At 42.1% G+C, this 13317-nt stretch overlaps 1 long non-coding RNA gene across 1 annotated transcript; it reads left to right on the top strand.

The window, feature by feature from the left end:
* Positions 1–6289: 6289 nt before the first annotated feature.
* LOC116576731 lies at positions 6290–12592 on the top strand. The gene is made up of 3 exons (XR_004280262.1): positions 6290–6339; positions 10969–11076; positions 11925–12592. It is a non-coding gene; the product is annotated as an uncharacterized LOC116576731 (long non-coding RNA).
* The last annotated feature ends 725 nt before the right edge of the window (positions 12593–13317 follow it).

The following is a 13317-nucleotide window of genomic DNA, read 5'->3' as shown; positions in this document are numbered from 1 at the left end:
TGAATGTGGTAGGAAATGTTCACAATATATAGATAAGTGAAAAAAGAAAATTTCACAACTCCTAGAGTATGATTCCATTTTGGTGAAACATATGTTTTATGCAGAGAAACATATCTCAGTGGTGAAGATATATATCACTTCCTCTTCTTTATGCTTTTGTGAAATTTCCAAATGTTTTCCAAGCTACATGGTTTACTCTGAAATAAAACATGTATTAAGATCCTGTGGTCCTCTGATTTGTTTTGGAGGTTTGGAGGGTCATAATTTGGATTGTCATCAACCATGGAGTTTCCTTACGGTGGGGTAGACCTGTCCTGGGAGGGTTCCTACAGACCTAGGAGGTAGAGGCAGAGATAGAGATGGAGGTGGAGATAGGTTAGGGCCGCAGATTCCACGCAGCAAAGAATTTCTGGGCCAAGAGACCAGCTTCAGAAGCATTATTCCATTTTTCTACAAATAATAAATAATTCCTTGTATACCTTATTTGCATGAACTCACATCAAACTAGGCGATAATGAGAGGTATGCATACTCTTTAAGGCTTATACAACATGAATTTTTAGCAGCAGAGCCTGTCAGGGGACGGAAAGCTCAGGGCATGGATCAGAATACTAAAAAAAAAAAAAAAAGTTTAGATGTGCCAAAGCAGAGTTTCAAAAATTGTGGTGTTCTAAAAATGCTTATCTTGAGCAAATCAGTACCTTTAACCCAGAGAATACAAAAACAGGAAGTTAAATTTCATTTGAGATTATGTTAAAAGCCCAGATTTGAATATTTGGGTCCAGGCTAAATTAGGCCCTGCCTGGAAACCATGTGGGGGAGGTGGAATTGTTGAAAAACATCGGAAACTATCTGGGAAGGATTTTGGAATTTTTGGTCCAGGGGATTTTCCGTGTCTAAAGTGAAGACAAAATCTTCTCTTTCTATTCTGAGAACTTTATTTAGAACTGTGGTGAAAGGGGCCTTTCTCTGAAAGATTTCAGTACAAAGCGCTGTATTTTCTCATCTGATGACTTGGTGTCTTCCATTTTCTAGATTTTGACTAATTTAAGGTCTTAAAATATACATGTTTCAACCCCTTTTAGTTAATAATTTTCTATTTTTACTTTCCCATCTAGCTTTTCATCTTGTAGTTGGCCCAGTGAAAATAAAGTGCAGTAAAGTCAGAATTTCACCACCTTTCCTATGCCCCCCAAATAGAAGGGAAATCCTTGGATACTCAGGTTCTTGGGAAGCCAAATCTTAGCTAAAAATGGGACATGTTTGCTTCTCTTGGAGAATCCATGCTGTAGGAAAATTTCCTTTTGCCAAAATGGACTGTATCCCCAGAACTCAAGTTCCTGCACATTCCCTTGTCTTTCAGTTAATTTGGTTGAATTAACCCCTCCGTGCTCCAGGCTTTCCGTTGGATGGCATAGTACAGTGCTCTTCTGAAATATCTGTGACAACTAGCAGCAGCCCGAGGTGACATGGACAAGACTTCCCTCCCTTTACTGCCACATAGAAAGCCTAGATAAAATGTGGCAGAAATGTCAAATATTTATATATAGCCACTCTTGAAAAAAGTAAGGGTAATAGTTTCATTCTTAGCAGGAAAAAGGAACTCAGCCAGTGTGATAACTGTAGCTAGTGTGGCTGGAGCTACAGGTAAGTCCTAGAATCTGCAGGCTCAGATATTGAGGCCATGTAGGGACAGGATATGTGGCCCCAAGGCCAAGTTTAGGCAGGGCACTGTGACTAGGATTGTCAGATTTAGCATTTATTTTATTTTATTTTTTTAAAAGATTTTATTTATTTATTTGACAGAGAGAAATCACAAGTAGTCAGAGGCAGGCAGAGAGAGAGAGAGAGAGGGAAGCAGGCTCCCTGCTGAGCAGAGAGCCCGATGTGGGACTCGATCCCAGGACCCTGAGATCATGACCCGAGCCGAAGGCAGCGGCTTAACCCACTGAGCCATCCAGGCGCCCCAGATTTAGCATTTAAAAGTACAGGATGTAGGGGTGCCTGGATGGCTTAGTTGGTTAAGCGTCAGACTTTTGACTTTGACTCAGGTCGTGATCTCAGGGTTTTGAGATCAAGCCCTGCTTGCTGGAGATTCTCTCTGTCCCCATCCCACCCCCATAGGCACTCTCTCTTTAAAAAAATAAAAAAAATAAATAAAAATACAGATAATCAATGAACACTTTTAAGAAATGTATGTTCCAAAAGTTGAATGGGACATACGTGTACTAAAAAAATGTTTGTCTAACATTCATATGTAACCAGGTGTTCTGCATTTTATCTGGTGAAGATGAAGTGATAGTAAAAAATTACAAACCAAATGAAGAAATGAATCATCCTGATGGGGAACCTGGAGATAAACAGGAAAAGTTCGTTACCCCAAAACTGAGCTAACCTAAAAAATCTGAAAGAGGTTATGATATAGGTGTCTTTTGAATGTCAAAAACATGAAGGAATGGACTGAAAGAACAGCTTATTATGAAAAAAGAGCAGGTTTATTTGAAAAAGAACCAAATCAGAAGTATAGAATTAAAAATGTTTGCTGACATTAGAAATTCGAAGGGACCCATTCAATGTCGCATTAGACTTCTGAAGTGAACAAGTGAACTATAAAAAAGAACTAAGAGGGTGCCTGGGTGGCTCAGTGGGTTAAGCCGCTGCCTTCAGCTCGGGTCATGATCTCAGGGTCCTGGGATCGAGTCCCGCATCGGGCTCTCTGCTCGGCGGGGAGCCTGCTTCCCTCTCTCTCTGCCTGCCTCTGCCTACTTGTGATCTCTCTCTGTAAAAATAAATAAATAAAATTTAAAAAAAAAGAAGAACTAAGACATTCATCTAGAATGCAGTATGTAGAAATAATGAGGGAGAAAAATAAGAACATGAATAAGAGAAATGGAGGTTAAACAGAGGTCACGAGTGCATATGTGTGCGTGTACACACACCCACCTACATACACATACACACATACGAAGGGACGCATAAGGAAAGGGAGTAGAGAGAACAGACGTACAATTGCTAAGATATAATAGAAATTGCTTTAAAAAAAGGACCCTAAAATATAGAGGCCTAAAGGTAGAGATTTATTTCTCATATAACAGTCTAGATGCTGGTGAGCAGCTCCGTTATTTTAATCTGTGGCTTCTATTTCAGGATCCCACATGGTTTCTTTAGCTCCGGTCCTTGGGTCTGCATCCTAAACAGGGGTGGAGGCGGTGGGGTGGGGGGTACTGCAGGGAAGGGAAAGAGTCATGTCTTGCCTGTGTCTTTTAAAAGGACTATCAAGAAGACGCACATAACACTTTTCCTAATACAGACCCATTAGGGAGGCAGGGAGAGGTTCTGTGTTCCCAGAAAAAAAAAAAAAAAAAGTGGTAGTTCTTCTCCCAAAGGAAATAGGGAAGAGTGGATATTAGAGGACAGCTAGCAGTTCACCCGGCAGAGGTAAGGCAATGCCAGAAGTCATGAGATGGAGTTTTCCAGAATGATGAAAGATAAGGGTCCTAAGAGTGAAAAGCATATCCCAAGCAAGGTAACTAAGAACAAATCTCACCATGGACTGCTATTGCTGACTATTAAAGAAAAATAAATAGATTAACCACTAGGAAAAAATAGATTAATCACAAACGAAGGCCAAGTAGATTGACAGTAAACTTTTTATCAGCCTCAACAGACACTAGAAAGCAATGAAATAGTATCTTCAAAGTGTTAATGAAAAACAATGTTCAGCGTAGGAATCTGTATCCAACTAAACTGTCATTCAAGAATGAGGAAAAAATAAAGGAGTTTTCTGATAAATAATTTATAAATAGACTCTTGCTGAAAGAGCTACAAAAGAATATATTTTTGTAAGATGGACGTTTACTACACAAGGAAATTGTGGGATGCAAGAAACAATTGGTGACCTCCTCCCTGTATAATATTCTTAAACTCAATGACGCTTAAAAACTCATCTCAAAATATAGAAAGCAAAAATATGGGAGGGTTATGAAGATGAGAGGAAAGCACATCAGGTCAGAAGATTGGGGTTGTGGCCTCTGCTATAACACTTTATTTTTCAGAACTTCAGGTAAGACTATATATTTCTATCATTTTAACCTCAAAAAAAACCCAGCAACAACTCAACTCTGATTCACTAGTTTTATGGTCTTGTGGTATAATCTTTCTGATTTAGAGGTGGGCTTTGGGATTTATTTTTTTATTTATTTTATTTTTTTTTTTACAGAGATCACAAGTAGGCAGAGAGACAGGCAGAGAGAGAGGAAGAAGCAGGCTCCCCGCTGAGCAGAGAGCCCGATGTGGGGCTCCATCCCAGGACCCTGGGATCATGACCCAAGCTGAAAGCAGAGGCTTTAACCCACTGAGCCACCCAGGCGCCCCGGCTTCGGGATTTAAATCTTCCGATTTAGAGGTGGGATTGTCCTGGTTCAGAGCCTTGCTCTCTCATTGACTAACTTTGTGATTGTCGGCAGTTAAACCTCCTGAAGCTCGGTTTCCATACCTGAGAAATAGCAAAAATAATCGTATTAGAGTTCCTGTGTTAGAGTTCTCGAAGCAACAGAGGCTGACTCTTGCTGAATAAATGGAAAAGCATTTTATTTTAAAAGTATAAGGTGGATACCAGCACTGCTGAATACACTGGAAAACTGAGTTTGAGGGCAACTCTTGGGGTACAAGACCCCAAACCAAGCCACAGATCTGATAGGAAACTCCTGCTGCTCCATGGCTGCTGCTTCTATGTCAGAAAGATATTATCGCAATCCCTCTGGAACAGTCACCACAAAAAAACTGGACACCTCTGCCTCGCCCTCACCAGCAAAGACACAACGATGGAAGGTCCATGTAGAGCCTCCTTCCGTTTGTTGCTTACTTCTGAATCAGTAGCTTATGGTGGTGTCCGTGAAGGGCAGGAACTAATCCGTGTGCCTGAATCCTAAGATTGTAGATTGCATTCTGACTTGTATGTTGCAGTGGTGTTGACTCATGATTTGACTTTTCCCCCAAATACAGGAAGGAGACTCAAAAAAGATAATACGCTGCCATGAATAGGATAGATGCCCATAACAGTAATAGTAATAATAATATCTGCTGTCCAGAATCAACTCTATTCTGTTTGGGGAACCACCACTTTGAAGGTCTTGCTAGATGGTGGATCTTAATCCTATAGCAGAAGCCAAAAGAAGACCAGATGCTGTTTCACTTGAAATCTTGACGTGAGACTTAGTATATGGACAGGAGACAAGCTCTTGTCCTGAGATGTCCAACAGTAAGAGTGACGGGAAGAAGCAGGGGCAGTTTGGTCATCATTCTAGTGGCGGTGGAGTTGATGGCTATGATGTTCCACTTCCAATATTCAGTAGCAATGATGACAATAGGGTGCTAAGTCCACAACTCTTATCACAGTTCTCCACCGCATGATGAACTTCTTTTTCCTTCTCTGAAAATGAGTGTGCCTTACTTTAGAGGGTATGTGTAAGCATTCATCAGGATGTGCTCTGAAAAAGGCCTCTGAGAGCCACCAAGCACCTAATCTGTGCTTCACTTATCACAACTGCCAGCCTTAGGAACATAGCATAATGTTTAAAGTTCCAGAAGAGAAGGAGCAATCCATTTAAATGTTAAGAGAATACATAAAACATGTAGGAGGAAACAAAGACTGTTCATTCACTTGGCCATTATTATTCATTGACCACTACAGGATTATAAATGCAACACTACATTTGTTCAGCTGGGACAAATGACAGATCACCTATTTTGACAAGTGGGTTATTCCATCATTATATTAGTGTGCCATCGAGATGTTTGAATTCCAGCTGTAATATGTCTTTTTGAATATATTCATCTGTGGCTCCAGAGAAGGCTGATTCAAAATTCCCTGGCATGTAACAGTTACTGTTGGTTTAAAAAAAAAACCAACTTGACAGCTCATTGTCCGAACCTTGTGTGGTAGGAATGTACAATTTACCAAGGTTTTTCACCTTGTGTTTCTATCTGCATAGTGCTGTATCTCTGTAATGTTTCCCATCCAATATTTGTGTGTGTAGTGGCAGTCATCTTTTTGTGGCATTTGGCACGGAAAGTGATGGCTGTGGGACTCTTCAGGCCTTTTGGGCTCAGTGAGTGGTGTGCTGGCCAGCCAGCTTTCGGAGAGGAAAAAAACCCCTCTAATTTATAGCATTTGTCAGTTGCCAGGGTGAAATACTCCCACCATAGCTAATTTCAAGCTACCAATGTGATGTCACAAAACATGGGGTTGGGAGGACTTGTGCAAAATCAGTTCTAGCTAGCTAGAGGCAGCCAGCTCCCAAACATGCCGCTGTTTGCATTGTAAGTGTTTGCTCTTAAGGTAAGAAAACTACATAAATCACACTGTTTAGTTTCATACATCTCAAAGCTATGCTGATCAAAACTCCCAAAAAACAAGAAAGCAAAAGCAGATTCCTAATAAAAAGTTTTATTCCAAGGAAGCCTTGAAATGTATTATCCTTCTAGACTTCTTTAATACTTTGTAATTTAAATGAACAGGAGCCAGAGACCTCTCTTTCTACTCTAAGGTGAAAATGCCCAGGCCTCTGTTCAGGTGGGAGCCCCTTCTAGGAATCAGTATAGGAAGGAGCCTTTTCCAGCTGTATCAAATCATGTCTTAAACGTTTTTATGGTGCTTTACAGTTTTCTTCATTTCATTCTCCATTTTGAAGAGGAGAAATCTTACCAGATGGAAGGATTAAGACTTGATTGTTTGGATTCCAAATCTGGTGCTTTCCCTGCTCTCCCCAGGCAGCCAGAACTTTCCTTGGTTCCTCTCTCTCAGTCCAGCTCAGACAGGATGTTTTTTCCCTCTGCCAGGAAGCCGCTTCTTTCATCCATCCCTTTTTCCCACTTTCACAAGAGGAAGTTCCCTTGGCCTTCGACAGACTTGCTATTTTCAGCGTCTTCTTGGATCATATTCCTGCCAAAGTCTTTTCCCACTGGCGGATAGACTGTGACTAAGCACTCCTGCATCAGCCCTCGGAACTGTGACCTGTCCCGTGTCCCAGCAGCACTGGAGGAATGCAATGCTGGGAAGCAGCTGGGGGAAATGTTAAAGCTTATCTCGAGAGATGCCATGTGCTGGGCAAAGTCCTTCTGCTGACTCCCTGATCACATCAGTCCACTCTGTTAATGGTGCTAATGATAAAGTTTTATGATGCCAGCGATTAGTGTACAAACTCTCAGGCACCTCAGAACCTTACCTCATTTGGCTTTAGAGGTACACGCAGCAACAGCAATCACTCAGCAGTTTCACGCAAGGACGGGAATATACTGACTGCGTGAGAAACTCAAAAAGCTTCAGTAACATTTAGTTAATGCATTTGTATGTTAACCTTGTATCTATCGTGCACCTGTGATGCTGTGATGTTCATGGCTCTGTTGGAAGGCCTAGAGACTCAAAGTAAAGTATATGTGCTGCCGAAGCGAGCACGAGAGCACTCAAAGTAAAGTGCATCTGTGCATAGTGGCAAGGCAGGCATACACACACCCGTGGTTGTAATCGAATGTGATGTGCACTACAGTAGAGACGAAGGCAAGCATGCAGGAGAAAGTGTATAACTCTGCCCTCTGCCTGGGGGAATCAGCCTTCCCAAGGGTTTAAAGCTGGAGCTAGGATTTGAAGGTTAAGAATGACACCAATTATGAAGTGCTCATTATGATCCATGAACTGTCCTGTTCTAAGCATTTTCCATATATTTACCTATTTAATTATCCAACAACCCTGTTAGGTTAGGTTCACTTATCATCCCCACAGGAACCTGACTCACAGAGAACTTAAATAACTTGCCCAAGGTCACCTCGCTGGGGAAACGTGGAGATGGGATTTGAAATGTGCTATTAACCTCTGTGCTATATTTCTGTGATTTGCTAGGGTTAGGGGCGTGGTTGGGATAGCTTGAGCTGGGGCGTGGAGGACATTCCAGGCTGAGGAAACAGCGCGAACCAAGGCCCAAAGATCTGAGAAAATAGGACATGTTTGTGATTCTTGCTTTGAATTTTGGTGGGAAGGCCACACAGAGCCATTCAACATACATGCGTCATTTTTCTTTCATTGCAGAAGCTTTCCTAGAGAATGTTTGGAAAGGAATTTATCAACACCATTTCTTAAAATCTGAGCATTTTAAAATGGCCAGTGTCCCACTGTTCGCTCTGCTAAGTTGTTGGGTGAGGGCTGTTTTAAATACATCCCTAGAAGGATACATATTACTTGATTTCCCATTATTCCTGAAATTGATTAACTCTAATGCTACTTCAGGCCAAAATTGCGAATGGATCCCCATAGAAGGCTGTTAGCGTTTTCTGGAATAAAATAGATGACAAAGTATATTCTTGGTCGTGGCCAAAGTTCTTGCCAATGTCAGTGACTGATCACCGAGTGAGACCGTGTACTCCGTCCCGTACCTTACCACATCCTCGGGACATGCAGTGTGTGCCCAGAGGTATGTCCTTTAGTAGCAAAAACAAAGTGTGGCCACATTTGTCTCAGAGCAGCACCTAAGTGGGAGATCACCTGGCCAAGTCCATATTTCTTCAGGAATTTTCTGCTCTTAATACCCTGAGATAAGTCATTTGTTTATTCATTCAGTCAGCATCTTTAAATGCCCACCACAATACAGGCTAGTAATATCAATTGCCGTTAATAGAGCTTACCACGTGACGGGCACTGTGCTGAGTACCTTAAAGTGATCACATTTGATCTTCCCAGTAACCCCGCGGAGTGAGAATGGTATGATCCCCAGAGGAGAAGATGGAAGGATTAGGAAACTTGCTCCGTATGACATAGCTTATTGAGCTGGCAGAGCTTTCCCTGGCAGATCCTCTTGTCCGGCACCTGCTGTGCTATGCCATCTCCTTATGTCCAAGGTTCTATAGCAGCCATGGTCAGGGATGCAAACAACAAACTCTAATCAAGTCAGAATGAGACAGGCATAGAACACTGGTTCTCAGTCTTTTGCCCACCAAAAGGGATACCACCTGATAGCCATGTAGGAGACACATTGTCGGGACAATACCAGCCTTGTGCATAATTCCACTCCTTTCCCTTTTACCCCACCCTCCTGCCTCAGGAAAGCATATTAGAATGCACATGAGTAAGAGTGACATTATTATAGTAATGACATTGAATCAGAACTAATTTATGAAGATGATAAATCCTTTGCATGGTTTCATACAGGAAGAGAGTAGATATAAATCTCAGGGCACAAATGAAAAGTATCCTTTTCCTTTGTTTCTGTAGATCAACTTAATTTTGGCTCTGGACACTCAGCTCCTTGGACTGTCAGGAAATTTAGCCTCTGCCATTTTGAGCTAACCTCTCTTATTTCCCATGAGCTCATGTCAAGATTCTGGAGTCTTATACAGGGCCAGCACTGTGTACAACAATTATCACTACTGGTTCCACGGAGATGGCTGCCACTTTGGGCCCGCAGGATCCCTTTGGCACTTGGAACGCGGAAACCCGTGAGGAATCTGGGAGCCCAGGGTGAATCCCAATCTCCCAACTTCCCCAGGGTGGTAGAGGACCTTTTCCTCTGAGATCCCTTTGACCTGTCTCTCTTCTCCCTAACGCAGGCCAGTCCTTTTGTTCAGGGAAATTCCTCCCCATTCTCCCTCTAACGCCCTTCTTTTCTGATGAGATTCTGATTCTCCTCTATGGCCTTTGCTTCTTGGGAGGGGGGAAAAAGCAAGCTGGGAAGTGAAGTATCTTTTCTATTTGTTCTTGCTGCTAACCTCCTGCGAGGTCTGTAGGCTAGAATCTGCTTGAATTAGGAGGGAAAATAGTAATAAAAATAATTGGATCTGGTCATTTACATGGAAGCAGATAGCCTTCATTTCTTTTTCTTTCCCTCCTGTTTCCTTCTCTTTCTTCTTCTTTACAAAATGCAAATAACTTTGTTTTCAATGATAAAAGATGCCACTGAGCAAATTAACACTAAACTACAGTGTGGTGTATATTTTTTCAGACCTCTTTTTACTATACATATAACTTTTAACAGTATTTAAGAAATATTGAGTTCTTGCTCTGCCTTGGAAGCTTGTATGAGGATGTTACATTTTATTCGTGTGTCAGCCCACTGGGGAATCTGTAGGGTAGTCATTGAACCTTTTCTACATGTATTAAAGATGATACCAGCTATTCCATGGAGGGTGCGTTTGCAAGACAATACACTATTATAGAGGTCCAGATAAGAGAGGACAGTGTCTAGGATTGGGTGGGAGTCATGGTGGTGGAGATAAGTGGGGATTCTGGATCTGGTTGGGAAGGTAAGTAGACAGCACCAGCTGGGGACTGGATATGGGCAGTGAAGAAGATAAATTTCTAGGTTTGGGTCTTGAGTAGCTGGGTATGAGTTGCCATCTAAAGAAGGAAAGATTAGGGGGAGGGTGATGCCCTTCGTTTCTTAGGACTCTGCTAGAAGAACACTTGCTAACTCTCAGGACCTTCTAGAGTCTTGAACCATGAATTTTGGGTGTGAATCGACCAGGAGATGCATAGGATGATCCAATGGGCTGCAGGAAGAACATTTAAAATTGCTATTTAAACTTGTTTTCTCATCCTCTTAAACGTCTATTTCCACGGATGCTTTTTTTTTTTTTTTAGATTTTTAAAATTTATTTATTTGACAGACAGAAAGAGGCAGAGAGGCAGGCAGAGAGAGAGAGAGAGAGAGAAGCAGGCTCCCTGCCGAGCAGAAAGCCTGATGTGGGACTTGATCCCAGAACCCAGAGATCATGACCTAAGCTGAAGGCAGCAGCTTAATCCACGGAGCCACCCAGACGCCCCCACGGATGCTTTATAATCTGCATATTAGCGCCATGTGTTTTATATATACACATTGGCATACCACTTAGAGATAAATAAGAATGACTAAATGAAAGAAAGAAGAAACCGGGAGTTGTAGCAGAGAGCCGATTGTTCACTGAAATCTGTCCTTCATTCCAGATCATACGGTTGCAGCTGGGAGTAGCTGTAGCTCTAGCTGCTGCTCAGCCAGAGACAACTTTCTCCCACCCCTCAGAAGGAGCTGTTACCACTTCTCCCCAGTGGGAGGTGAGCAGAAGTGATATATGTCAGTTCTGGACCAAAGCTTTTGAGAAGCAGGCATGCCTCCTTTGTAGTCTTAGCTCTTTGGCTGGCGTAGATGCAGAACATGACCCAGGGCAGGGCCGGGGTGGGGATGGATGACGGAGGTGGGAGATGGAAGGAGCTTGCATCCTGGCTGGGGGGACCCACTCACTTAGAAGAACATCCACCTCAGGCTATTACAGGTCCAAGAAATAAACTTTTGTGTATTTGAGCCATTAGACATGCCTCGGTCCCTATTATTTCTGCTTAGCATACAGGGAGCATGTGTAACTTTTTTTTTTTTTTTTAATTGAGGTGCACCTGTAAAATATTTGGAGCCACTGGTCTCAACACATGGCCAAATGCAAATGTCAGGGGGGTCTTAGTAGCCTATCAGATGTAGGGGACAACAATTTACCATTTCTGAGCCATCCCCCTACTTAATCAAAAGTTGTAATTATCATGGAGTGATGTTTAAATCAGCTGAGTTCTAGTTTTGTAGAAAGTAAAATTTTGAGGAAGGCTCGAATTCAGATTGCCATTAATTATATAAAAAGGAACTAGCTTTATTGGTAATCCAAGGATCCTCTTAGAAAATGTGGAAAATACTCAGTGAACATTATTGGAAGAAATCAGTGAAATTCAGCAAGATGGAACATTTGTTTGGCACAGATTTTCCTAACATTTGCAAATACTTTCGTGTGCTCAGATTTTAGCTTAAATTGTCTTCTTTCAAGGTCTGTGGACTTTTAAGATCCAACTCTTTTCCAGTTACCTTCGTAAAGGGAATAACAGTTCTTCGAATTCCCTCTTCCTTCCTCCCTGGGGTTTAGATGGTGAAACTCAGAAAGCCTTCCTTGGAGCATTTAGAGAAGGAAGAGAATGATGTATCAAGGCAATATTCCTGGAAGCTGAGATCAACAGACCATGATTAAAGTCAGCTTGCAGTTATATTGGCTGAGAATGTCACACCAGCTGCTTGCACACCCCACAAGATGATGAATGTCTTGCTGCTGTCCGTACTGCTCTCCAGAATTTATCAGCAAAAGAGAAAAATGGGGAAGGTTACAACTCCCAGAGACTCACAAATTCTTCTTGCAACAGTGAGCAGTGAAGGCTTGGCTGACAGTTATGAATGAATCACTGGCCGTGTGTGTGGTGGCGGGAGGAGTGTCTGAACCTTGGCACTGTAATCAGGAGTAGCAGGCGCCACCTGGACAGCAAGGGCAGGTGAGGAGGTAGGAGGGCTCTCATGGCAGATCCATTGTTCTTCTAACCAGAGAATTTTAGCCAGTTGCTCTTGTGGGAAAACTCATTGTCAAGGTTAGGGAAATGAAATTGTATGGTCTCTTCTCACTGTGGAGGAATACATTATCTGTAGAGAATGGAGATCCTGCAGGGGTTCAGGGCCAAGGCACAGGAGTTCTGGTGCTGTAGAGCTAGAGGAAGGGTACGTGGGAAGAAATCTAGGGGCTGCTGGCTAGGGTGGCAGGAGGTTGGATCTGAATCCGTCATCTTGGGTCTGGATGCTTATTTCCTTCCTTTTTCCTCTCCTTCTTCCTATTAAAGGAGCTAAGAATAAAAACGCTGGAACCTGCTGTTTTATTTTCACTCAAGAGACTGATTAATGAGGGCTGCTGGGTTTAATCAATGGTTGTCTATTTCAGCTTAGAAAACACTGTTTTTGGGGAGTGGAAAAAATATTGGCAATCGTTCACCTTGTGGGGAGCTGCATTATTTTGCAAGTGGTTGAAGGGATAGACTTTGGCATTCCAGAAGCCCGGGCTGGGATACTTGTGCCTCTGGCTGAGTCAGGATATTTAGTAGCTCCGCGGCCTTGAGTAATGACTTCAGCTGAGACTCGGTCTCCTCACCCAGGAAATAGTGATAATAACGTACTTGCCTTTTATGTTTGCTGTGAAAATTGAGTAAGAGCCATTTATGTCCAATAAATATTAACTCTCTCCATTATCTACCTATCTTTTCTCCTTTTATCTTTACAGAGGTAAAATAGTGATTGTATTTGTTTATGGATACTTAGGTTTTGAGCCCCTGCTTCTGGTTAAATTTCCTGCGAAGTCTTTTCTACCCCTACTCATCGTTATTGAATCTGGAGAGTTAACATTATCTGTATTCATTTCTGTCTGAAGAAACGCCCTCTTTTTTTTTTTTTTTTTTTTGCCTTAGGAAGTAAAACAATGAACTGATAATGAAGGGAAGTTTGCT

Source organism: Mustela erminea, chromosome 17 (genome assembly GCF_009829155.1).
Source record: "Mustela erminea isolate mMusErm1 chromosome 17, mMusErm1.Pri, whole genome shotgun sequence".
In the NCBI taxonomy this organism is placed as follows: Eukaryota; Metazoa; Chordata; class Mammalia; order Carnivora; family Mustelidae; genus Mustela; species Mustela erminea.
Note: the sequence above shows the minus strand (reverse complement) of the source record. Positions and strands in the feature narration are given on the sequence as shown.